The 26,668-nt window shown below is 34.7% G+C and overlaps 1 long non-coding RNA gene across 2 annotated transcripts in view; it reads left to right on the top strand.

Moving 5' to 3' along the window:
• LOC113938728 overlaps positions 1-26,668 on the top strand; it is a 168,299-nt gene that overhangs the window by 13,912 nt on the left and 127,719 nt on the right. Inside the window, exons 2-3 of one of the 2 annotated variants that reach the window (XR_003524950.1) lie at positions 1,029-1,115; positions 1,564-1,638. This is a non-coding gene — a long non-coding RNA (uncharacterized LOC113938728). Of the gene's footprint in view, positions 1-1,028; positions 1,116-1,563; positions 1,639-26,668 lie in introns of those variants that run through there. The other variant, XR_003524951.1, reaches the window with a different exon arrangement.

Below are 26,668 nucleotides of genomic sequence, written 5' to 3'. Positions count from 1 at the left end.
TTATTTACCTTGCTCATATACAAAAAAACTACACATTTACAAGTAACTTCATTGTTTCTTGGAATTTAAATCAGGTATAAACAGTGAAATGAATAAAGATCATACTCTTAGATAATACCCGAGTGGTTTTTGCGTCTATACAACATTGAAGGGATATACTGTCTACCTTTTTGCCTAATTTTTAAGTTTTAGATAATTTTTCTGGCAATATTTTTAAGAATGGGAGACAAGAGTCAGATTTTGTTTGAAAGCAATGAGAGGAGGAAGAATTAGTTTTTACCTCACTGAGTTCAAGTGTGATTAACCGAAATACAGCAAAGATTTAAGATTATGAAGTGATGACAAAATAAATTATAGTTTAAGGCTACATTTCCTGAAATGTGACAAATGTGTTCTTGTGTAAAATAAATATCTATGATATTATGGGATAGTGTTTCTGTCTTGCTGACTCCCGAGAGTGGCTTTGTGCCAGGTTATATCAAACTGAGTCAAATTAGTAACCGAACCTGAAATCTTCCCTAATCATTACTGCTTGTTTCCTGATGAGATCTACTCCCTTCCAGGAATAGCTCATATAAATAAAGTGCAAAACCCTCAGTTTTCAGCCATTAGCTCACTTAAAAATGTCTTGTGGGTATGTTTTGACATTTTGAATTCTGTTTCTACCAACTAGACATAGTTTAGATAAATGGTTTATTTTTCCTTACTGGATTCCAGATAATACTTCTTTCAGTTTGATTAGATCTTTTCAGAATCACTAGGTTACCTAATTTCTCATTTCACTGTGGACCATGAGATATGATGTTAGAACATTCAAATAGGACAAAAAGTAAATTTTCTGCCACTAACATCTGTCTGGCCTCTCCAATGACAGTGAAAAATAATTTAAAAATAAATTTAGCAACGATAGACTACAACTCTTGTGTTCTTTCATGTAAGTTGTCAACATTGTTATAAACTTATTTTAAATTATGTTCTCTCAGGTGAAATTAGGCTACAAAGATCTTATTGTTTAATTTATCCTTCAGCTTGAAGACATACTCATTGGTGTCCCTGGATCAAACAATGATTTCCACTTTAAGTTGGTTCGAAATCAAATGATTCCTGTCTCATTTGTGAGTATCTTCTGATAAAACAAATTATATGAAATAATGATATTGAAATTCATGCTTTTTTGAGTAGAACTGAAGAAAACAAACCAATAATAAAGTCACTTTTTACCTACTGTTTAATCATCATTTGATGTGGACCAGTGCCTCATGTGATTTAACACCATGGGAAGCCTAGTTCATCAGTATGACTGTTGTAAATATTCTTATTAAATATTTACTTAGCGAACAGCTGTTGGTTAATTGTAACCAGAGGTTAATATTTAAATAAAAATGAAATTATAGATACCCCTAGTAAATCTACTGGGGCTGAACTGTTGTGTTCATCTCACTATATATCTTGGGAAGCAAAGTAAAGGATGGGCAGAATGCAATCATGGGTGGAACTTTGCTATTACTCCCATTGATAGGATTTTGATCTTGTTTACAAAATAAGCTCAACAATCCTTTCTAGCTAAAGCCTTGATGCTGAGACTCTGTAAGACACCAGGAGAAAAGTGAGTTTGGACTCTCAAAAATGGAGAATGGTGAGTGATGTCTCACGCCTTTACTTCCAGTAGACCCGTGTATCTATCTCACGTTGACTCCTGTTCTCCTTTAGTTTCTCCAACTATTGTAATCCTTTTGTTCTTCACTTTCCAGCTAAGACACTCGGGATTTACCATCTCAGTTGTCTAATTGCCTGTTCTCTCAACCCCCTTGTCCCCTTTCAATATTAGTGCACGGAGAACCCAACTTTGTTTCAGTCCAACTCCATATTCTGGAGTCACATGGAGGGCTTGCCGAATAGAGTGCTGGGCCCCACTCCCAGAGTCTCTCATTGAGTAGGTCTGCGGTGGGGCCTGAAAGTTTCCATTTCTGTCAAGTTCAGGTGCTTGTTGACGCTACTCTGAGAGCCACTGCTCTCAAGTGCTGCTTGATACAGCATTGCTGTAATACAAATCTTGAGTCATTCTGTATATCCAAAGAAGGCTCCTGTAACTATTTTAGTCAATCAAGACAATTATTTTAGTCAATCAAGACAAGTGATACCAGTATCACTGATGATATCCAGTGATACTAGTGGCATAAGACATCCCTTGTTTTTGTTCCCATCCTCAACAACAAAAATTCGGCATCCATCCATGGTTAAGAATGTCTTTGAGGGGGCTCATGATCCAGTATCATACTCCAAGGGACCCAGGATGAGTCTCACTGATCTGTGCACTGGGTCATAAGTTAAACCTCAGCCCTCGCTGTGGACCTTGCAGTGGCCAATGTACTGGCTTCAGCCCCTCTTGGCCAAGATCCCTCTTGGCCCTGGAAACAATGACTTAGAAAATAAAAGCCTTTGTGGTAGTTTAGATTTCCAGAGAAGTTCCAGCGCTCTGCTCTGTTAGGAGCAAAAAAAAAAAAAAAAAAAAAAAAGTGAATTTGGAGACATTGGGAGTGGTCAATTATTAGAACTGAAGGAGGTGGTTACGACTTCGAATATGAAGATAGCAACACAAAATTTTAAGGAACATGAAAAATCAAGGACAAAAGATGACACCAAAGGATCACAGTTATCTTCTGCTAACCAAACCCAAATACATGGAGATCTCTGATTTATCAGATAAAGGATTCAATAGAACTGTTTTAAGGAAACTCAACGAGCCACAAGAAAACAAAAGTAAATGAAATTAGGAAAATAATACACAACCAGATGAGAAATTCAACAAAGAGAAATAATAAGAAAGAAACAAATTCTGGAGCTAGGGAATGCAATGAATGGAATGAAAAAAATGCAGTAGATAGCATCAACAGCAGACTGGTTTGCAGAACAGAGTTTCAGTGAGATTAAAAGTAGGCACTTTGAAATTACCCAGTTAGGGGAGAACAAAGAAAAAAGAGTGAATTAAAGCCTATGTAGTTTTTGGGATGCCATCAAAAGGATCAGTTTGTGAATCAGTTAAGTTCCAGAAAGGGAACAGTGAGAGAGGGGATGAGAAAGCATTTTGAAAGAAATGACTGAGAACTTCTCAAATCTGGGGGAGTGATTTAGATATCCAAGTTCATGAAGTTTAGGTCACTAAACAAAGTCAACTTAAAGAGATCCTTTCCATGACACTTTATAACAAAATTGTCAAAACTCAGATACAAAGAATCTTAAAATCAGGAGTATAAAAGCTTATAACTTACCGGAGAATCCGGGTAAAACAATGAAATGTCTGACAGAGATAGACAAATCGTGTATGATCGCACTTATATATGGAATCCTACAAAGCTGAACTAATTGGAAGAGATATTAGAATGGTGGTTGCCAGAGGCTGGGGTGTGGGGAAAGTGGGGCGATGTTGGCCACAGGGTACAAACTTCCAGTTATAAGATGAGTAAGTTCTTGGGATCTAGTGCATAGGATGGTGATTATGGTTAAATAATACTGTCTTATATACTTGAAAGTTGCTAAGAGAGTAGATCTTAAATATTCTCACCACAAAAAAGAAATGGTAATTATGTGACCTGATGGAGTTGTTAGCTAAAGCTACTGTGGTAATTATTTTGCAGTATACATAAGAGTATCAAATCAAAGCATTGTATACCTTAAACTTTAATGTTATGTGCCAATTATATCTCAATAAGCTGGAAAAATAAAAAGACACTGGGAGTAAGAAAAAACAAAAAAACTAAACAAACAAAACCCACAAATATCCGTATTCTTACATATATCCTTCCACTGCTGAGTGCACAGACACGAACAAATACTACTGTGCCTATTGATGCCTTATACATACCTAGATTACAACTTCATGTGACCCGAAATCTGTCTCATAATTTCTGTGAATTCCGAGAAAGCTCCCTAATGATCTTCTCAGTGGCCATTTAAAAACCTTACTGTTTAAAACTTTGGCTTAGTATGAGATGATCTGGCTCCTGGCGTGAATAGTCCATCAAGTAGGAATTTGCCTAACTTTAAGACGGTCACTACTAAAATATTAATTGTACCCTCCCTGCTTCTTGCTTTCTTCTATTTTTGTGGAGGAGGTGTTTTTTTGTGGCTCACTCCATCACTTGTTTTTCAGTTCTAGAACTTTCCATTAATTGAAGATGCATTCTTAACCTCTTACTCTCCATAGCATATTTCTCCTCAGCATAAAAATATGATGATGCAGGTCTCTCTCCTCTTTATAAAACAGAAACCAAAACCAAAAACCCTCTTATGAAACTGCTAAGAAATTGGATAGCCAATTCATTCCATATGCAAAGGAATGAATTTGGACACTTACCTCCCACCATTTTAAAAAAATTAACTCAAGATGGACCAAAGACTTGAATGTAAGACCTAAAATGATAAAACTTTTAGAAGAAAACATAAGTATAAATCTTTATGACATTGGATAAGGCAGTGATTTCTTATATATGACACCAAAAGCCAAAGCAACAAAAGGAAGGAATCAATTAATTGGTCTTTATCTAAATTAAAAACATTTGTGCTACAAATGACACCTTTAAGAAATGAAAATTGTATGTGTGTGTGTGTGTATGTGTGTCTGTGTGCTTCTGCACATATCTTCCCAACTCTGCATTCAGATACATGTTGGTAGCTTCAAATTGGCCACGGTGGGAATATTTATAGAATGGAAATCAACAAGTGTTAAAAATCAGGGCTGTTTTTCTCTTTTCTGGAGATGCAGATGTCAGGCATTTACTGCAATGCCCAAGGACTTTACGGAAATATACATTTGAATTGTATTCCATAACCAGTCTCATTCTTATTCCATGCTCTGACTAGTTTTCTTCTTGTTCTCTCTTTTTGTAGTGATGCTCTCCTCCAATCCATTCTCAACACTGTTTTCAGAATCATTTTTCTCTGACATGAATGTGATTATGACAATTGTTTGTTTAAAACTCCCTCAGTATCTTTTAAAGGAACCAATGTTAAGTTTGCTCCTTGCTGATTCAGATACACCAGGTAGAGTTGTCTCACAAAGTAAACTTTATTTGCAGCAAATGAGATCATGGGGGATAACTCCCAAAGCTGTGACTCCCTGAGCAAGGATGAATAGGTTCCTTTTATTTAGGGTTAGGATGAATATTTAAAAAGGGGATTCTTGTCACCTTATGTAGAGGCAGGCATAAGGTCACTCATGCATCTTAAGGAAACATTCCTATTGCCTACATTCTGTGTTATGTAAATGAAGCTTGTATTCCTCTTTGGGCTGAGATTTCAGTATTATAATGAGGTAAAGGTAATTGTCAGTCATTCTGAAGGTCACTCCATGGTCCTTCTGCACAGGTGTGAGTTGGGGGTTTACGTCCAAACTGGTCTGGGTAGTCTCAGTTGGCTGGAGGTCCTATCAGGACAGTCATTATTGCTTGAGGGTTGGTTTCCCTTTCTATTTGCCTGAGTTAAGAAACAAGCTGGAAAGAAGAGCTTAAGGAAAAATGTAGGACAAAGGTCAGTGAGTACAAGCAGGTGGGCAGTAAAGGTCAGGTCTTGGGTTCTAGCTGGTGTTATCTTCACATCATCTTCAAGATAAAGTTTAAACTCTGTTATTTTAGATCCCTTCCTCTCCTTGAAGTTTTTCAGTTTCAAGTACTACTTGATGGCATCAGCTTCTCCCTTGCCTTTGGGCCTATGTACCTGTAATCCCGTTGTCTGAAAAGTCTTTTTACTCTTTCATTATATGGTGTACTCATTTACTCTAAGGCTTACTAAAGTCAGAGTGTTGCTTCTGGAAAGGCTTGCTATGCATCTCTCCTCCTGGGTGACACTCCCTTCTTACCCCCAAGACTGTGGATGAATTAACTGTACTTTCTCTCTCCTTTAACCTTGGCATACTTGTGTTTGGTGTATTAACTTCCTTACTTCTCATTATAATCAGCTTCTTGATGGGAAGGCTGAGGTTTTATTTATTTCCTTATTCTCAGCATCGAGTATAGTATGGAACATTATAGGTGACAAAAGATGATTTTGGAACGTGTTGAATTTTTAGGAGAAAAGTTTACTTTAAAAAAAACTTACCACATTTGGGAGAGATAACATAAATGTTTTGAAGTGTTTAAAAACTTGCCATATTTGAATTGTATAGCATTTATTGAAAAGGGAAAGAAAAGGCCAATATGAAGAACTTTAGTGGAGAATTAACAGTAAGACTACTTACATTTGAATAACTTTACATTTGAGTACTTGTATTTGTGATGGAATACTAAAGGAAAACAAATTCTAATTAAGATGACAAATCTTCATTGTCCTAAGTGCAATGAAAAATGTCTGGAGATTTTTCTTTAAATATTAACTTCACAGAAGTGAGTTAGTTATGACATCAGACCATTTGAAATTCAAGAATATTTATCTCTAAGACCATCAATTTAAAACTCCAAGGAAAGTAATAAGATAAATTAAAATTCTTTTAACAACTACAAAAATGTAATCATGGTATAACATTAAATATGTTAGAGAAAAGCTTAGCTAATACACTCACTGCTTTATCAAATCATATAATTTAGATTTAGTCTTTCTATAATATTAAATACTGCTATGTGTTATGCTAAATTCTAGGGAGTATAGAAAAGGCTTCAAGACTGTTTCTACCTTGGAGTTCATGGCTTAATGGGAGAGAATAATTCCAGCCAGAAAGAATGAAAGGTATGGTTATTTGTTATGTCAGTGTCTTTTGATGTTGATGGTGACGATGATGGTGACATGACAACAACCGTGGGGACGATGATAGCTCTGCTCACTGAGTAAAAATTTTGTTTCAGGCAATTTGCAAATTGAATCCTCATTGGCTCCTGTCAACAATTCTGCAAGGAAAATCTTTTTTAATCCTCCTGTTTTAGATGATAAGTCTGAGTTTCAGAGAGAAATCACGGAACTTTGTCTCAAGTAGTAACTGTAGATTTATTCTTAAGCGGTACATGGTAGATTTAGGTTTCCAGCAAAATCCATCCAACTCTAGAGCCCAGTATATTTTCTTAATATTCCCTGGAATTTGAATCAGAAGAACAAGATGAGTTTTAGTTCTTGTCCCACTTCCTGTTAGGTTAGAGGAACTTGAGTCAGTGAACCCTTCTTCGAGTCCGCTTCACAGCAGTGAAATGGAGATAATAGGATCTGTCTTGTGTATATCATAGCGCTTTTATAAAGGCTGAATGGGCAGAAGATCTGAAAAGCTTTTATTCATAAAGTGTAAAGCCCTTTTGGGAATAATTCTTAATGTATACCGGCATACATTGTCATCATAAATAATATACAATATAATAATCGACACTTCTTCTAAAACTACACTTTTGATAATTTCAAAGTTTCAAGGGCACACCACAGAAAAACAACAGAGCAAATGATATAAATGAGGTTATATTGTATAGAGACTATAAACTGTAAGAAGACAAGTTTCTTTCCAGAATTGAGTTTTAGGTGCTAGTAATCTGAAATGTGATTACTAATTTTCCAGGCTCTACCTCCTAACCAGTATTCCTGAATATTGCACTCTTGAAGAAATTTTCATGCTGCATATGTGCTACTTATTGTTAGGTGAGGACTGACATGAATTATGTATAGCCACATCCAAGGATGAGTTTGAGGTAGAGAGAGCTTGAAGTGGACGCACTGTGGCTCTGTCCCAAAAGTCAAACAGTAATGTCAAGACCTGAAATGTTTGCCTGAGCCTTTGGCCTATATAAATGTATACTTCCCTTTAGTTCTTTTTTTTTTTTAAATGTTTTTCAGTTTTATAGAGAAATAATTGACATACATCATTATATAAGTTTAAGGCATACAGCGTGATGGTTTGATTTACATATATTTTAAAATGATGGGGCACCTGGGTGGCTCAGTCGTTGGGCATCTGCCTTCGGCTCGGGTCACGATCCTGGGGTCCTGGGATCGAGCCCCGCATCGGGGTCCCTGCTCTGCGGGAAGCCTGCTTCTCCCTCTCCCACTCCCCCTGCTTGTGTTCCCTCTCTCGCTGTGTCTCTCTCTGTCAAATAAATCAATAAAATCTTTAAAAAAAAAAAGAAACCAAAAAAATAAAATAAAATGATTACCACAATAGGTTCAACTAACATCCATCTTTTCAGATAGATACAATAAAAAGAAAGACTGAAAGAAAAAAGAAAAAAATTCTCCTTGTGATGAGAACTCATAAGATTTACTCTCTTAATGACTTTCTTATTAGTGTTAGATCTAGTCATAATGTCGTGTATCACATCCCTAGTGCTTATTCACCTTAAAACTGTGTGTCTTTTGACCACCTTCCTCCAATTTCTCTCCGTCTCTTTAGTTCTTAATATCAATATTTAGTGTAATTTTTTTTTTTTTAGGAAACAACTTTTTGGAACCCTCTTACCAAAGGAGGAAGTTCCTTAGCCATTCTACATGACATCAAAGTACATTCCTGCAACTCAAAGAAAATGAGAAAATCCAATTACAACCCAAGGATTTCTTTTTTCTAATTTTAATTCTAGTGTATTTAATATACAGTGTTATATTAGTTTCAGGTGTACAATGTAGTGATTCAGCAATTCCATATATTACTCACTGCTCATCAAGATAAGTGCCCTCTTCTTCCCTTTATCTATTTCTCCCACGCCCCACCCACCTCCCCTCTGGTAATCATCAGTTTGTTTTCTATAGTTAAGAATTGGTTTTTTGGTTTGTCTCTTATTTTTTCTTTGTTCATTTGTTTTGTTTCTTAAATCCTACATATGAGTGAAATGTATGGTATTTGTCTTTCTCTGGCTTATTTCACATAGCATTATACTGTCTAGATGCAAATGGCAAGATTTCACTTTTTTAAATGTCTCAATAATACTCCATTTTGTATATATACCACCTCTTCTTTATTCATCTATTGATGGATATTGGACTGCGTCCATAGTTTGGCTTTCGTAAATAATGCTGCAGTAAACATGGGGATGCATGTATCTCTTTGAATTAGTGTTTTCAGAATTTTAGGGTAAATACCCAGCAGTGGAATTACTGGATCATATGATAGTTCTATTTTTAATTTTTTGATGAACCTCCATACTGTTTTCCGCAGTGGCTACATCAGTCTGCATTCCCACCAACAATATGTGAGGGTTCTTTTTCCTCCATATTCTCACCAACACTTGTTGTTTTTTGAATTTTTTATTTTAGCCATTTTGGCGTGTGTGAGGTGATATCTCATGGTGGTTTTGATTTGCATTTCCGTGTTGTTGAGCATCTTTTCATGTGTCTTTTGGCCATCTTTATGTCTTCTTTGAGGAAATGTTTGTTCATGTCTTCTGCCCATTTTTAACTGGATTACTTGGGGGTATTTTGGTATTTAGTTATATAAATTCCTTATGCATTTTGGATACTAACCCTTTATTAGGTAGGTCATTTGCAGTATCTTCTCCCATTCAGTGAGTTGTCTTTTAGTTGTGTTGGTTGTTTCCTTTGCTGTGCAGAAGCTTTTTATTTTAATGTAGTCCCAATAGTTTATTTCTGCATTTGTTTCCCTTGCCTCAGGAGACACATCTAAAAGATGTTGTTAGGCCGAGGACAGGTAAATTACTGCCTGTGCTCTCTTCTAGGATTTTTATGGTTTCAGGTCTCACATTTACGTCCTTAATCCATCTGAGTTTATTTTTGTATATGGTATAAGAAGGCGGTCCAGTTCCATTCTTTTGCATGTAGCTGTCCCATTTTCCCAACACCATTTGTTGAAGAGACTGTCTTTTTCCCTTTCCCACTGCATATTCTTGCCTCCTTTGTCAAAGATTAATTGACCACAAAATTGTGGGTTTATTTCTGGGCTTTCTATTCTGTTCCATTGATCTCTGTGTCTATTTTTGTGTCAGTCCCATACTGTTTTGGTTACTACAACTTTGTGATATAACTTGAAGTCTGGAATTATGATACCTCCAGCAATCCCAAGAACTTCTGAAGAAAATCTGGAAACTGATGGTCACATGTAGGCTGCTTATGTTAATCAACAAAACATCTTTGACGAACAAAGAGCAGAATCCCTTGTTTTTATACTTCTTAGTAGCCGAGGATATCTTAGAAATCATTCTAACCATAAAGCAGAGAGCCTTTGCAAATTAGCAGAAAGAAAATAAAAAGGACAATCAGAAGGAAATGTTCTATACTGATCTATTCAGTCTGCAAATTTATATCTGTGGAAAGTACCCTCTCTCCTTTTGACAGAGACATTCTGCTCTCCTTGGCTGCTTCCCATAGTTCTGGCCTTGTGGGTATTTGGAAACAGATAAATCAAAAAGAGCTTAAGCATTTAAATGATTATTTGGTTTATAACTGCTACAAGTTAAAGGCCGTTATGCAACTATTTTTTAAATGCTAGCAGCACTCACCTGAGATTCAAACATATTTTTTCATCCTGAGTATGTCTTTGTTTGATTAGCATTATTTTCAACTGTTGACGTTTCCAAGACAAATGTGTATATGTAAGGATGTATGTAAGGCACTAAACTGTTAGTGCACTGAATTAGTTAATGATAGACAATACTAGTAATTAAATGTGCTTGTTAAAATACATTCTAGTATTTCAATATTGCATCATTCTTTTGATGTTTTTGAACATTTATTTTCTTATGTTTGTGGAAAATGCAATGGTTTGCATGGAGTAATTTCAGTGGCCATTTTCTATTCTCAGACTTCTTCCCTCTAGCACTAATGCCTGAAATTTCTATGTCAGAGGATAAAATAAGGTATTCCAGACAAAGAAATACAGGTTTTTAAGATAGTAACTCTGGGAGCAGCTATGTAACTTCTTAGGTTCCTTCAGTCCAAAAAGTAAATATCTGTCTTTTGGGCTTTCCTGAGACTGGGAGAAAGAAGAGTGAGCAGAAAATAATGGAAAACTTCTAAGATTGTGCAACCTTGCCTACAACTGTTATACCTCTGTCATCTAGCGCTGTATGCATGAAGAATATTAACTAAATTTCTTAATGCATTAATAATACAGTTTTTTACTAAAACAGCCCAATGTATTGTATACATGCTTTTTTATACATAGACTTAGAACTGAAATGCAGGCAGTGTGCTTTTATTTCAGAAGTCAAACTGCAACAACATCCAACACTGATTTTTTTCTTGATTCTTTTAGGTCTTGAAATAGACAAAAAGCCACATCCAGCTCTGAATTCCTTCAGAATTTTAAATATGTTCCACTCTCTTTGCCTCCAAGTTTCTGATGAGAATTTGGCCCTTAATCAGGACTGTTTTTGCCTGTATGTAATGTGTGTGTGTGTACATGTGTTTGCATACGTGTGTGTTTCTTGCCACTTTTAGACTTTGTTCTTTATCTTTCATATTCAATAGTTTGACCATGATGTGACTCAGTATGGTTTATTTATTTAGTCTTCTTAATAGTTATTGAGAGTTTATATCAAAATTTTTTTCTTTTCTCAAATTTAGGAAATTTTTGGTATTATTTTGTGAAGTATGTATTTTTTGTGCCATTCTCTCTTTCTTTACCTTTTAGGGCTCTATTACACATTTGTTGGATTGTTTGATATTATCAAATAGGCCCTGAGGTTCTGTTTACATTTTTCTATCTTTTCCTCTTTGTTTTTTATATTGAATGATTTGTATTGATCTGTATTCAGGTTAACTTACTCTTTCTTCTGTCATTTACCTTAAAAAGTTCAGTCCATGTAAGAAATTTTAAATTTCAGATACTATGTTTTTCAGTCCTTGAGAATTTCATTTAGTTTTTTAACCATTATTTTTCTCTGCCAAGATTTATGATTTTTTTATTCTTTGCAAGTATACATTTACTGTTTTTTTTTTTTAAAGATTTTTTTATTTATTTATTTGACAGAGAGACAGAGAGCACAGGTAGGCAGAGGGGCAGGCAGAGGGAAAGGGAGAAGTAGGCTCTCTGCTGAGCAGGGAGACCTATGTGGGGCTCGATCCCAGGACCCTGGGATCATGACCTGAGCCGAAGGCAGACGTTTAACTGACTGAGCCACCCAGGCACCCCTGTTTTGTTTTTTTAATTGAGGAAAATTATCAAAACTAGTTTTAAAATCTTTGTCTCCTTGTTCCAACACTGATTCATCTTGACATTGATCTCAGATAATTTTCTCAGGTAATTACTCATTAGAATGTGTTTTATTTTCCTGGTTATTGGTATGTTGGGTAATTTTCTGTCATAGCCTGAACGCTGAGAAAATTAAGTTGTGAAGAAAGCAGATTCTGTTATTTATCTCCAATGAGTATTATTTCTTTTGTTTTACCAGGCAGTTATCACTGCAAACTGTGTTTTAGTCAGTAGCTCCAGTCTAAGTTTAGCTGTTTTGGTCTTTAGCTGAGCTGCTTTGAATCTATTTCTTACATGAGTGGTTCCAGGATCAGTCAGAGACATGGGTATACAGAACTTGGGGATCCCTTCACTTTGGTTTACTTTGATTCCTCCATTCTCCTCTGTGACCGTGATTTCTCCAACTGCAGTTTTTTTCATTAACACACTTGCCCACTTGCATGTTGTACCTAATGCAATTGGCCTCAGGTTTAAAGCCAGGAAAATGGAATTCACTTTATGTGACGTTCCTCCCCAAACAGTTTCTTCAGGTTGCTAATTTTTTTTTTTTTTAAGATTTGATTTATTTCTTTGACAGAGAGAGACACAGCAAGAGAGGGAACACAAGCAGGGGGAGTGGGAGAGGGAGAAACAGGCTTCCCACTGAGCAGGGAACCCAGTGCGGGGCTCGATCCCAGGACCCTGGGATCATGACCTGAGCTGAAGGCAGACGCTTAACTGACTGAGCCACCCAGACACCTCCAGGTTGCTAGCAGCCCCCAGGTTGCTAATTTTTGTGTTATATACACATTTTATAGTTGTTTTATGAGGGGGAATTATTCTGGAAGGATTTTACTCCATTCTTAATAGAAGTGGAGATTAATAAGTTTTTGTTTTTTTCTAAGTAATGATTAAAATGTTTCTGTTATGTTGAAGGAACAGATTAAGTGTGTTTATTGTATCTAATTTACCTGCTGGGTAACATAACATGGCCACTTGAAATCACAGAAAAACCAAATTTGTAATTCTTTCTCTTTCATAAAAATCAAATGTCAAATACCTCTTCAGGTTTAACAAGACCTTTTAGTACTCTATCATAATATAAACAATGTGCATCTGTGTGATATGAAAAATTTTCATAATCTTTTCCCATATTGCACAGTAGTATAAAGATTTTACTTTATTTGAAAGATCTTATTTTTTTATAAAGTTATCCACATCAGTGATACACTATGGCGTTTTACATATTCCTGGCTTCAGACGACTTGCTGTAATACTTGGATATGAATGATTAGTAAAGGAATTTTCCATTGAGTGCTGTATCTATAGCCCTATCATCATTCTCTTAAGCCCTGTCTAAACAACTTCTCTTTCATGTTTTTCCGTGTTTTTGTTTCTCCCAGTAAAACACTGTTCTCATTAAATAAGTTATATACAGTGAGCAATAGATTTTTCACAATACAAATGAATATGCTATTTAGTACTTTACAAAACAAATACTTTATATATTTTGTTACTGAAATAGAATCTAGCAAACATCATAAACTGAACCTGTTAACAATATCAGTACCTTCATGTAAGTATATAACAAAACTCCCATGTAGCATAACTTTTTCCGAACTATCTCATTATATTAAACACTGACAGGGAAAAAAGTGATTTTTCTTTATAGCCTAGAAGCTTACGTTTAAAATGTATTGATAATCATGATGGCTTCATGTTATCATTCATTAGAGCAGAATAATTTCACTATAGTCCTCAGCAAAATATGAATTTTACTTGATGACCATGACAGTGCTCTTGTCTTATTTGTCCATCTTATTTGGAAATGAGATACATCTAAAAAGAAATAGTCAATTGTTAAATGAGCCTCCTTATCTGATTCAAAAATAACAGATCCTTAGGGTCAATAGGATTTCTTATTTCCTAATTTGATCAGGGTTCTATAGAACTTTTCTTTATTTTAAAAAAGCAATAAAATATACTAAAATGGAAGAATCCTTAGGCTTGTTATAATCTTCTAAAAGATGATAGAAATCTACATCATTGCCCAGATACAGCATTTCCAATTTAGTACTGTGTTGGAACTATCTGGAAGGGAAATGTTTATCTGATTTGGCAATGTATTTTTTCAAATGTCTTGAATTATGCATTTTCTTGATCTAATTAGGCCTTTTGGGGAACCTAGAATATTGAAAATAATATGCATTCAGTCCATTTTTAAGGAAGCATTTTGCTGAGATCAGAAATGGCAATAATCAGCGTCAAGGTAAAGTACACATCCGTTGTCAAATATAATTACAAATTTTGCAGTGTTAAATAAAGATATTGAAAGGTAAATATTATTTATGAAAATACCTTGATATCCCAAATGAATGAAATTAAATTTAGGTGAAGTTATGCTTAAGTATGAGGAAAAAAACATAGAGGAAGAGGAAAGAAGAGGAACTTAATTTGGGGCTTAACTGCAAAAGCAAATTAAAGAAGAGTATGGTTTTAAAATGCAGAGAGCTTGGGCACCTGGGTGACTCAGATGGTTAAGCGTCTGCCTTCGGCTCAGGTCATGATCCCAGAGTCCTGGGATCGAGTCCTGCATCGGGCTCCCTGCTCAGCGGGGAGCCTGCTTCTCCCTCTGCTTCTCTCTCTCTCTCTCTCTCTCTCTCTCTCTCTCTCTGTCTCTCATGAATAAATAAATAAAATCTTAAAAATAAAATAAAATAAAATGCAGAGAGCTTAACACTGGGGGAAAATATAAAGGATAATTAGCTATTAACCTGATATTGTTTATATCAGTCAGGGTCTTTTCATGAAGCAGCCCAATAAACAAAGGACACTGAAAATAATTTTTTTCATTTTATTATTTTATTTTATTTTATTATTTTTTTAAATTTTTATTGTTATGTTAATCACCATACATTACATCATTAGTTTTTGATGTAGTGTTCCATGATTCATTGTTTGTGCATAACATCCAGTGCTCCACGCAGAACGTGCCCTCTTTAATACCCATCACCAGGCTAACCCATCCTCCCAGCCCCCTCCCCTCTAGAATCCTCAGTTTGTTTTTCAGAGTCCATCGTCTCTCATGGTTCGTCTCCCCCTCCGACTTAATCCCCTTCATTCTGAAAATAATTTAATGGAGTAACTGTTTGCAGAGGAAAAAGCTGTTACCAAAACTTGGCAAAAGCTGATTGTAGGAGAGGGGCTACTCTTGTAGGAGCAGCGACCAAAGGTACTGTGCAGCCTGGTCAGACCAAAACAGTGAGTGACCTGACAGGGAACAGAGGGGAAAATATCATCCAATCTCTGTCTTTTGCTTTGCCTTCCCTTGGCTGAAACCAGTCAGAAACCAGGGGATGCAGTCTGCTGAGGGCAGCCTCCTGAAACATGTGGTTGTGGGGAGAGGGGCAGACAATGGACCAGAGCGGTAAAAGGAGATTAGTAGCCTTGGGTCATTTTCTTTTGCTAAGATGAATGTGCATTGATTGGATTTTTTCATATTGTGGTTAACCAATGTTTTCATGTTAGCAAAGTCAAGGTTAGCATGGCCAAAGTATAAAGAGTGAGAGTGCCACACAAACCATAGAAAGAAAAAAGCTCTACCTTGGATGTAACAAAATCACCGGATCATCTCTACTCCATTTTCATTAAGTGAAGCAAAATCAATAGGTTTTGGTGAATTAGAAGTTTTGAGTTCATGTGCTGGCTCTGTCACTTACTAAGTATGTCATCTTGGACACTTACTAAACCTCTTAGGACTAAAATTTCTAAGGGGTAAGATGGTGACAAGTGGTATTAGGAGGAGGAAATATAGCACTCTAGCCATATAAATTAAGGTATATGAGAAATTCTCAGTAAATATTAGGTATTATTAAAGGTGTGAGAGTACCAATAATACCATGATTTTCCTAACTTCAATCCTGAGGCTATTTTTTTAAAAATAAATTTCGGTTGCTATAGCAAAAATAAGTCAGTTGGTTTCAGGAGTTCATATCTGATGCCATTTTCTGGGCCACTGTAGAGAAGCTGGTGATATTTCCAAAGTTGGTATGTTGTTTTGTGGATGATAATTGTATATTTTGGATATACTTGTGTTTTCCAAATCATACACCACTTTAAGATTTTTTTTTAAATATGGAATGATTAATAGGAAAAATAAAAATAACTTCTCTAATGGACTTTGAGGTAAGTAAGGTTCCATCTTGATTCTAAGTGTGGCAAAATTATTTAAATTTTCTTCTAATTTTAGCATAATTTTAGATTTACAGAAAAGTTGAAAATTATAAAGAGGTTTCCTATGTATTATTCACTGAGCTCCCCCTAATGTTAAACATCTTATATAACTATGCTGCATTTGTAAAAACTAATAATTAGCATTGGTATACTACAGATTGTTTTGAATTTTTTCAGTTATTCCAGTAATGACCTTTTTCGTTCCAGGATCCAATCCAATATGTTATGTTGCATTTAGGGCAGAGGTTTTTTTGTTTGTTTGTTTTTGTTTTTGTTTTACTTCTTATTTGTATTTTGGGGAAAATACATACAACTTTAAATATGGGGTAAAGGAAATATGCCTTTTTTAAAGATTTATTTATTTGAGAGAGAGAGAGAGAGAGTGTGTGCCTGTGGTGGTGGGAGGGGCAGAGGGAGAGAGAGAGAGAGAGAGAATCTCAAGCCGACTCCCCACTGAGCATGGGGCTCAACAGGAGGCTTGATCTCCTGACCCTGAGATAATGACCTGAGCTGAAATCAAGAGCTGGACACTTAACCGACTGAGCCACCCAGGGGCCTCAAGGAAATAGACCTTACTAAGCTACATTAGTTTCCTGGGCAACTGTGTAACAAATTGCCACAAACTTAATGGCTTAAAACAAGAGAAATTTTTATCTGATTATATATAATGTAATATTAGGAAGTATGGCATTGTGTATTATAGGTGTTAATCCCAAATTCCTTTTCTCTCAATTAGAAAGACACCAAAGCCTCAATCATGTTTTAAAGAATTAAACAGTATGAATGATAAAATTTTTTAGACATAAATTCAAGCTGGAAACTAAAACTGTAGCAAATGAATAGTTGTATCCACTTTAAGGGCTTATTTAATACTTGTAATAGTGAGATGTCTTCTGTTGTTACACTTTCTATCTAGCCTTTTATAATCCACATTTGATTAATTTTGACATTTCAATATAGTCAGACACTTCCAATTTAGCAGTATGATCTAAAAATATCATTGTAACTGAAACAAAAAAAAAAAGAAAGAAAAGTGAAACAAACTCCTACAACACAATAGCAATTGAAAACAAACACATAAACTCTGTTAATGGCATATTTTAATTTTTATTGAAGTGATATAAATCTGGAAGCACAAATTACAGTGTTAGAATGGTGTTTAGAGAATTCTAGTTCACCCTTAGTTCACAGACAGGGAACTGACGTCTAAGCAGATTAGGGGCTGGCCCCTCAGGTCCATTCTCATTATGCCACTATCCATTAAACAGGATTGATACTGAGGAAGCCTAGAGCAGAGGACGGTAGTGGTTAAAAGTACAAGTTCTGGACAAAACAGGGTTGTGTTCCAATTCCTCCACCTATGTGATTTTGACCTCTTTTTATTTCTAATATCTTAATTTGTGAAATCTGGATGATAATTCTTTCTTTTTTAGGTCTGCTAAAAGGTTTAAGTGGTAGCTATTGATGAAATCTATCATTTGTGTAAAGCCGTTATTAAAATTCTGAATTAATGCTATATATACAATAAGTGGTTGTATTGTGGTTAGGAGCTCTGACTCTGGAGTCTAAGAAAACTGGTTTTGAGGGGCGCCTGGGTGGCTCAGTTGGTTGAGCGACTGCCTTCGGCTCAGGTCATGATCCCAGGGTCCTGGGATCGAGCCCCGCATCGGGCTCCCTGCTCGGCGGGAAGCCTGCTTCTCCCTCTCCCACTCCCCCTGCTTGTGTTCCCTCTCTTGCTGTCTCTCTCTCTCTCTCTCTGTCAATTAAATAAATAAAATTAAAAAAAAAAAGAAAACTGGTTTTGAGTCATGGTTCTTTGATTTAGCTGTGGGAAAAAAAAAAAGAAAGGATAATGATAGTGCCTATTTCATGGTACTCTTGGAGTACTCTATGAGATAACTCCTGAAAAGCAAGAACTCAATGAATGTATACATTTCACTGTATTGCTATTAATAAACACGAAGATACAGTGGTGTTGACAAAGGTAAATGACCCAATGAGCACAATAAAGGCTTAAACTAGGACAGTTCTACATTTGATAGGGTATATAATGTCAACAATTATCTTTGAAAAATGAAGTGTTTTTAAGAATTTCTTAATTTTATTTTAGAGTAGGAAAATCAATATAATTTATAACAAGAAATATGATGATTAACAGAGCAATGCATAAGTCTTCTTAGATTTTATGCAGTTCAGGTACTGAAGGTAATTTTTAAGCATCTCAGATATCACCAAGTATTCTGATTAAAGGATATCTTTTCATATTTGTAGTCAAATATGGATAGTCATATAGTCAAAGTGGATACAACTATTCATAGTCTCATTTGCACAAAGCAAAATGAGACTACTGGGAATAGTGTACAAGAAAGGGATCCTGCCTGATACAGACTGTCAGAATGTCTTTACTAACATTATGCAAGGACATTGCTTTTTTTAGCAAGAATATATTGCTTCAGAAATCTCATACCTAGAGAATGTTTAAGGGCAGATTATACTAAGTATAGGATAATACTGTCAACATTAACCTAAATAGCTTATTTTAGAACTTGTAAAATAGTACAACATATGGTGGTGACATCACAAGAATTCATCTGTGACAGTACTATGTGTGGTATTTAAGGTCACCCTATTTTTTTCTGTAGTCTTATACATTACCAAACTAATCACCATGAGGAAAAATGCTTTACATTTGGGGGTAATGATGAGTGACAAATGTGAAAATGATTTGACAAAAAGAGCTATCAGTGATAAACCAAACAAAAGCTGTTATAATACTGGAATATGTTGATATTTGAGAAGCAGGCTCTTGCTCAGTGAAATTTTTAATTCTAGACACTACATAACTAATATCCCATACTATTTAGTGTGCTTACCTATCACTTTTAAAATAGCACACTCTAAGATCGATGACCTTAAACTAATTTTTTATTTTTTATTTAATGAGACCCCACTAACATAAGTACATTATATTTTTTAAGCAAAAGTAACCTTTAGAAAGCAGAACAATTTCTTACTGGCTAGATCTAAAAAGAAATTAGAAAAATATACAGGAAAATGGCTTGACAGAAACTAGTTATCTTATAACAGTAAAGGCATAATGTAATCATTCATTAATTTATTCAATAAATATTTGTTAAACTCCTACAATATGCTGCCATGCATTATTACAGGAAATGTTTTCTGTGTTAAGTGAGAAAGTTTACAGTTTGAGAGTTCACAGATTTTGGCTTAGAGTAATGATATTAACAATAGTGGACTTGTTGAGAGTGTCATTTTCAATTTTTTAACAGATAGATATAAAGATTACTTGTATATAATGACAGGATTTTATTTTTTTACACTGACATTCTGTAAGTTTATAGTGTTAAAAAAATCATAATGATGTTTCTTGCTTGGTAGTAAGGCAGGATAGATACTCAGACTAATCTTTCCAATAAAAACAACAAAATATTGGGTTAACACATTTTTAAATGAATCAAGAGCAGACAGTCATGTGCAAATAATCAGAAGCTGAATAAATGAATCAAAAAGGGAACAAAGAGAGGTGATCTGAGCACTAGTCTACTTTCCTATGAAGAGTGCTTGTGAAATACAGTAAACTTGAGATTCAATTTGTATGCATGAAGGTATGTAGGAGACAGGAGTGACAAGTCTAATAGGAAATCCTATTTCACAAAGCTAGGAAAACCTTGAGAAAACAAAATAAAATAGAAGAAAAGTGCTAATATATCAGAAATTAAAACAAATGTAAATAGACTAAATGTAGTAAAGACAAAAAAATGTCAAACTGGGTAAAAATACTAATTTCAGATATTCACTATTTGTAAGAAGCATACCTCAGACACTAGAATTAAGAAAGGTTGAATAAAAAATGGAAAATGTATGCCAGGTGAAACTGGAACATACACAAAAGATAGTTCGGTACATATCTAATTTTAAGCAAGGTACACTGTAAGTCAAAAGTCATTCTGGAGATAATGTGTTACTACTTAATATCAATTTACCAAGAAAATATAGCTACTTAAATTTAAATCCAAGAAATATAACCTCAAAATATGTAAATTTTTAAAATGCTAAAATTACAGAGAGAAATAAACATATCTACCATATAGTGGGTTCTTAAAAAAACTTTTACTCATTTATAAATAAAGCTGCCCCCAAAACTTAGGATATAGAGCACTTAAAGCCCAGTTAATAAACTTTATCTAATGTGGGGGCTATACTGTACTCAAGTTAAGAATGCATACTGTTTTCAAAAACACAAAGGATATTTAAAAAATGACCATGTATTATGCTATGAAAAATTGTGTTATTCACAATAAAAAAAAAAATCTCTGATTACAGTGTACGAATTCAGTCAAAAAGATGACTAGAATAAAACTGATATGTTTGGAAATTAGGAAACATTTCTAGATAATGTATACATGAACAAGAAACCAAAAATACAGTTTTAAAATTTGATAACTAAACAATGACAAAAAGACAAAATATTTAAAAAATACATGTGTGACGCAGCTAAAGTGGGGATACTTAGAAACAAATTTATAGGCTATCATAGTTGTATTGCTGCCATTACACACTGCTGCAAAGTTAGTAGCTTCAACCAATACAGATTTATTCTCTTACAGTTCTGTAGGTCAGAAGTGTGCTATGGACTCACTGAGCTAAAATGTCAGTGGGTTTTATCATGTTGCATCTTTCTGACCCACTAACACTCTCCCCCACCCCACACACCTGTCTTCCACTTTTAAGAGCTCATGTGATTAGACCCGACTTTACTGGATAACCCAGGATAGCTATCTTTATCTGTCAAACTATCTGTCTCAGTAACACTGATTACAAAAAAAGAGAGAAGGCACAAATATTAGGAGTAAAAAAGTAGACATGACTAGAGAGCATATAAAAATTAGAAAAAGGATAAGAATAGTATTAAGGACTTTATGCCAGCACATTTGGAAAACTTACATGAAATGGCAAATCCCTAGAAAAATTCCGTTCCTCAAAATGGAATTAAGGTAAAAAAAAAAAAAAGCCAAACAATTCCCACATCAAGGATAGAATTAGAGCTGTAGTTAAAAACCATCCTACAAATAGAGTTTTATATGCAAATGGTTTTATATGCAAGTTCTTCAGTCATTTAAGGAAGAAACAAATTCAGTTGTTCACAGAGAATTCCGAAGAATAGAAAAAATCACACTAACCAACATATTTTATAATGCTTCCAAAACTTAGACACAAAAATATATCAAGGACTGAAGAAGAGAGAAAATTACAAATCATACACATTGAATATAGATGAGAAAGATTCTGATTAAAATATTATCAAATTAAAGCCAGCCACATTTAAAGGAGTTACTATATCACTACTAAGACCAGTTTATCTCCCTCAAAGCAAGTTTCATTTGACATTAGAAAATCATCTATTACCATTTACCAAGTTTTAAAAAAACGAAACAAGGGTAAATCATATAATAATTTCACTATATTCAATGTCATAAAATACAATAAGTATTTCTTAACAGAGTAATAAGAAAAGATAACTTTCTTAATCTGTTAAAAGATATTTACCATAAACCTACAGAAAACATCATACTCTAATGTTTGTATAAGAAGTGAGGTGCCTAGGGCGCCTGAGTGGTTCGGTGGGTTAAGTGCCCAACTCTTGGTTTAGGCTCAGGTTGTGATCTCAGGGTCATGATCTCAGGGTCATGAGATAGAGCCCCACATTGTGCTTGACACTGAGCGTGGAGTTTGCCTAAGACTCCGTATCCTTCTCCCTCTGCCCTTCCCCACTGCTCTCTTTCTCTCTCTCTTTCAATCTCTAAAATAAATAAATAAAGCTCAAAAAAAAGAAGTAGGTTGACTGCTATTGCCACTGTTTTCCCAATCTTTCCTAACAAAATCTTTTCCTAAACAATAAAAAAAGGAAAAGAAATAAAAATTATAAGAATTGGAAAAGAAGATTCCTAATTTCATTATTACAATGATTATTAGATAGAAAACCTCAAAGTGCACCCAGAAAATGCATTAGATTCGGTAAGAGCGCATGGCAAGTTTGAATGCAAAAATCAAAGTATAAAAATTAATTGCATTTATATACACTAGGAAAAACTATCGGTAAGTGAAATTTAATAAGCATACCAATAATGTTATAAATAAAATGCCACTAATAAATATAACATGTACAAGTGCTTTATGAGAAAATTATAAAACCTAATTTGAAGCCTTTTTAAAGATCTACATCAATGGCATTACACTAATGGTAGGAAAACCTAATGTGGTAACTGTTCAGTTATGCCCAGATTGGTCTGTAGAATTAATATAATTTTCTAATAGAAGTTCTAACGGAGTATTCTGTGAGACTTGAGAGATGATTTTTAATTTTATGTGGAAGATCAAAGATAAAAATAGACAAAACACTCCTAAGAAACAATTTAGAATGCCTTTTCAGATACCTGAAATTATTGTATGGTTTTATATATATATATATATATATATGATCAATGTAAGTGTTAGAGAGCTCACTAACAGTCCCGTGTATGCATGAAATATTGATTTATGACAAAATTGGCATTCTAGATGAATAAGGAAAGGGCAAGTTCTCTAGCAAGTGATGACTATATATATATATATATATATATATATACACATATATATATATATAAATCAGTTGTAGATGGAATAAATACAAATGTGTGGTGATACATGTTTAAAAACCAGACGTCCTCTCTGAAAGAAACACCAAATAAATAAAAAAACTCTGATTTTCAGTGTTTGCAAGTTTCTGCATTGTACGTATTACCATCATGGCCAATTTCATCCTGTCCATGTGATGGCTTCCAGCTGCCCAAATTTCTAAAAATGTAATAATTGGTTCTTGTAAGCCCGTGCAAGCTGTCTCAAGCATACCGTTGATTATTAAAGGCTTAAATTTCAAGTAAAAGACCTATAGAAGACAACACAAAACTTAGGACTTTAAAGTTGGGATAGAGGTGCCCAGGTGGCTCAGCCAGTTAAGCATCTGCCTCTTGATTTCAGCTCAGTCAATGATCTCAGGGTCGTGAAACCAAGCCCTGTGTGGGTCTTTGCACTCAGCATGGAATCTGCTTAAGATTCTATCTCCCCCTCTCCCTCTGTCCCCCCCATTCCACTCACACGGTCTCTCTCTGTCTCTCAAAATAAATAAGTAAATAAATAAATAAAATCAGGATAGAGATTTTAAGACTAAAAATAGGAATGTTATAAGATTAATAATTTTGATTAGAGCAACTTTCATTTATCAAAGGGTACCACAAAATTGAAGACAAACTTTTTCAAGAAGTATTAACAACACAATTTTTTTTCCAGAGAATATAAAGAGCTCCCACAGCTCAACAAGACATATGAACAAAAACATGAACAGTTATTTCACAGAAGTAGAAACACAAGTGGTTAATAAACATGTAGTAAGGTTCCCAATGTCATAAAAATCACAGAAATGTAAATTAAAGCCATTGCCAGATGCCATTTTACTTCAACAAGGACAACAATTTTAAGTCTGACAATATCAAGTGTTGAAAAGATGTGAAATAATGAAAACTCTTATTATATAGTAATTGTGAGTATAAATTGAGAAAATAATTTTGGTAAAAAATTTGGAATCATTTAGTTAAATGATTTCAGATCAGAGGTTTTTGACTGAGGTCCATGGACCCTCAGAAGGTATGTGAATAGATTTCAGAGAGTCTGTGCTCTTAGATGGGAAAAATATTTCGTGTTTTTTTTTGTTAACTTTTAACTGAAAGTTAGCATTTCCTTCAATTTTGAACAAAGGGAACGATCTACCAGTAGTATTAGCAATACCTAGGATTTATCACCACAGAAATTATAGATATGATCATACCACATTATGGTTTTTATGATATTCCCAAATATAATTTATGCTAACCATTTCTTTGAAATTTTAGCAGTAATTACACAACTGTTAGATTTTTTTCAAATGAGATTAAAGAAATTTATTACTTTAACACTTATTTTAAAAATGTTTTAATTGTATTTTCAAACAATTGGTTTATTTTAACTCCATTATTTTACTTATTTAAATGTGTAAAATGTTTAATTCTTTATAACATCATTATAAAAACAGCAGGAGAGGCTTCTATGAGCTACCCAAGGGCTTTGTAACATGAAATAGTTTTGAGTCATGGCATATGAGCATTAGGAATCTGTGCTAGAATGTTCATAATAGCACGATTTATAATCATAAGAGGGCTGGGAACAATTGAAAAACTCATCAGTTCTGAAATGGACACAAAAATTGTTTATTTGTACAATAGAATATGATATTGTCATGAAAATAATAAGCTACAGTTTTGTTTTTTAACAATACGGATAACTCTGAGAAACAAAATACCAAAAGAATAAGTTGCAGAAAACATAGTAAAAAATTTATTTGTATCATACACAAAAACATTCAAAAAATTAAATAATACTTGTTTAGGTATTCAAAAAATGTGGCAAAACTGTTTTTAAAAGTAAGGGAGTCAAAGATACAAATGTAGGGATCCGAAGGGGTACATGCACCCCAGTGTTTATAGCAGCAACGTCCACAATAGCCAAAGTGTGGAAAGAGCCAAGATGTCCATTGACAGATGAATGGATAAAGAAGAGGTGGTATATATACACAATGGAATATTATGCAGCCATCAAAAGGAATGAGATCTTGCCATTTGCAACGACGTGGATGGAACTGGAGGGTGTTAGGCTGAGCGAAATAAGTCAATCAGAGAAAGACATGTATCATATGACCTCACTGATATGAGGAATTCTTAATTTCAGGAAACAAACTGAGGGTTGCTGGAGTGGTGGGGGGTGGGAGGGATGGGGTGGCGGAGTGATAGACATTGAGGAGGGTATGTGCTATGGTGAGGGCTGTGAATTGTGCAAGACTGTTGAATCATAGATCTGTACCTCTTAAACAAATAATGCAATATATGTTAAGAAAAAAAAAGAAGATAGCAGGAAGGGAAGAATGAAGGGGAGTAAGTCAGAGGGGGAGACGAACCATGAGAGATGATGGACTCTGAAAAACAAGCTGAGGATTCTAGAGGGGAGGGTGGTGGGGGGATGGGTTAGCCTGGTGATGGCTATTAAAGAGGGCACATTCTGCGTGGAGCACTGGGTGTTATGCACAAACAATGAATCATGGAACACTACATCAAAAACTAATGATGTAATGTATGGTGATTAACATAACAATAAAAAAGGAAAAAATAAAAAAAAATAAAAGTAAGGGAGTAATAAAGTTAATTTAGGATAGTGGTAACATCTGAGCAAGGAGGGAAGTGGATGGTGGGGAGGTATGTAGAGCTCTTAAAAGATGAAGGCAACACCTTTTATTTAAAGAAGTGTTGTGGAGGGGGTTGCCTGGGTGACACAGACAGTTAAGCAGCGGACTCTTGATTTCGGCTCAGGTCATGATCTCAGTGTCCTGGGATCAAGCCCCATGTCAGGCTCTGTACTCAGTGGGGAGTCCTTGGGATTCTCTCTCTCTCCCTCTGCCACTTGCCCACCCTCAGTGCATGCTCTCTCTCTAAAATAAGTGAATAAATCTTTTAAAAAAATGTGGGTACAGAACTGTTCATTGTATAAAATATTACATATTTTATAACTATTGATTTGAATTCAGTCAGTATTTAACAGTAACAATATAGCTCTTGTTTTATATGTCCTTTATATAGCTATATCACATTTATATGTTAGATTAATATTTTTTACAAGAGCATATAAGAGCAGGGCTTTTGTTCTGTACCCCTAACCTTCTCTATGCTACAGATATAGGTGTGACCTAATAGACATAAAGATGCTTTTGCTTAACTTAAAGAGTTGCAATTCATCAAAATGCTTAGAAAATGGGGAGGAAGGTCATTTGAAAAGAGAATATGGCAAATATGAAAAGTCACATGGAAGAATGAATTAATGGAAGAATGGCAAACTATCTTTACTGTTATCCAAGGATGAACTTTTTGTCTACATATTGGTTTATTTGCTTCTTTATTGCTTGTTTAAGCTTGATATCTTAAAAAGAATTTGGGGGAACTTAAAAAGACTAGTTTCAAAATAAGTTTCCTGGGATAGTGGTAGGTTGATTTCATTTGTAAACAGAGGTGAGAATTCCACTAACTTTCATGTGTTCTCTTGAAAAACAATGACACAATATCCAATTACCTTGAGAAATATAGAAAATAGTAAAGGCACATACCCCAAGCAGACCTTTGAGAATGAAAAGAAGGCCAAGTTTATATATGAATAATTATTTAACACTTTGCCAGGTTAATGAAGTTGGTGACTGACCCCAAAATGACTCTGATCACA

The sequence above is a fragment of the Zalophus californianus genome, chromosome 8 (assembly GCF_009762305.2).
Source record: "Zalophus californianus isolate mZalCal1 chromosome 8, mZalCal1.pri.v2, whole genome shotgun sequence".
NCBI lineage: Eukaryota > Metazoa > Chordata > Mammalia > Carnivora > Otariidae > Zalophus > Zalophus californianus.
Note: the sequence above shows the minus strand (reverse complement) of the source record. Positions and strands in the feature narration are given on the sequence as shown.